At 41.1% G+C, this 1,677-nt stretch overlaps 1 long non-coding RNA gene across 3 annotated transcripts in view; it reads right to left on the reverse strand.

Annotated features, from left to right (window-relative positions):
• The window catches only part of LOC116186486, an 18,893-nt gene extending 17,609 nt beyond the window's left edge, over positions 1-1,284 (reverse strand). For all 3 annotated transcript variants that reach the window (XR_004151495.1, XR_004151496.1, XR_004151494.1), the window contains exon 1: positions 613-1,284. This is a non-coding gene — a long non-coding RNA (uncharacterized LOC116186486). The remainder of the gene's footprint in view (positions 1-612) is intronic.
• Between the last annotated feature and the right edge of the window lie 393 nt (positions 1,285-1,677).

The raw sequence follows: 1,677 nt of genomic DNA on the forward strand, positions 1-1,677 counted from the left end.
GAGGAAAAGGAGGGGGGCAGAATATACCGCGCGCTAAACGAAAAAAGTCGATCGATATCTCTGCGTTTAACGATGAGTTTAACTTGTATACACATATAGCTGTTATGTACATATATATATATATATACGTGATACGGATTTTCCTACGTCTTTATGTTTTCGCTGGCAGTGCCTTGGTTTCGCGTCCAACGTGATGAGACTGGCAGTAAGCGCGCGTGATGCGCGACGTTCGCGCAAAAAAACGGATCTAAAAAAGGATCTGAAGAATGTTAAGAGAGAAGAGAGGAAAAAAAAAAAAAAAAAAAAAAGAAAGAAAGAAAAAGAATCGATCGGAGGGCGACCAGTTTAGGCGCGGGACGGTTGAGAAAACGGTGATTCGCGGTTCGACCAAACTCGAAACTAAACGAATTAATTAAGAGGTGGTTTCTGAAAGTTAGCGTACAGCGTCCATGGTATTTGAACGGGTGGCAGTGCGCGATATTTGGCAGTGACGCGTTCCTTCTTTTCTCTCTTGCGAATCGCTTCTTCTTTCCATAACGAGCCAGAACGGATCTCCCTCTTCGATTCCATTTCATCGCGGCGTTCCTCTTCTCGTAATGCTGAACACCCAACGTGTATGTGTGTCTATGTGTATATATATATATATGTGTGTGTGTGTGTGTGTCTCTCTCTCTTCCGAAACGAGAATTCAAAAGATCAAAAAAGTGAATCTCCTTCTCGCTTGGAATCGTGTAAGCTGACAATAGGCTATGCGCTGCCCTCTTTCGAGGCAGCTTCTTATATCCTTCTAAAAGAAGAGGCAGTGGCCCGTATCATCAGGCGATTTACAGATAATTTCAACTAACTATTTACATATACGCTCGTCCGCGAATATATATCCCGTTGCCGTTGGCACGTGCGCTGATACTTTTTTTTTTCTTTTTTTTTTTTTTTTTTTTTTTTTTTTTTTTTCTTTTTTTTGCGTAAAGGAAACCAGCGAGAGTTTTTTTTATATAATTACGGTTATTCCGGTGACGAATAATTTTTCACTCACGCACTCGCTCACGCACGCACGGGCCCGAAGCAACAAAGGACACATCGTAAACCACTTATGCATCCGCGGCAACTAGAGATCTATCGGATTATACAGTTAATCGTAATAATAATAGTAAGAATAATTAATCGACCAATTAGCTTAGAGTTCTTAATTACAATCGTATTGGCAGTGTTTCTTAGCTGGTGTGTGTAGATGTGCTTCTGTCCGTGTATGTGTATGTCCCAGTATGCTTTCCATCAGTTGTCTCTTTCTTCGTTTCATACTTTTTCTCCTTCGTTTTTTTTTTTTTTGCCTTCTCTTTTCTTTTCCTTCCCTTTTATCTTCTCGATAATCTTCCCTCCTCCTCGTACCAGTTACACAACACGTCGTCGACACGTCGAATAATCCACCCCTCCCACTTGTTACTTCTCTTAATTTACAAGTATTCACTTTACTCTCTACATAATTATATATGTGTACAATCGTGCGGCATCCACATTCCATGATGTCAGAAATTTCCGCGATACGAGAAATATATTTCTACGATCTCGGCGTGTCTAACCTAACACCTATGAAAATAGCGATCCGACACACTCATCCATTATCCATAAGTTCTCCTCCTCCTCCTCCTCCTCGTCCTCCTCCTTCTCCTTCTTTCTCTT

This window comes from Apis dorsata, unplaced genomic scaffold (assembly GCF_000469605.1).
Source record: "Apis dorsata unplaced genomic scaffold, Apis dorsata 1.3 scaffold_772, whole genome shotgun sequence".
NCBI classification, from domain to species: Eukaryota; Metazoa; Arthropoda; class Insecta; order Hymenoptera; family Apidae; genus Apis; species Apis dorsata.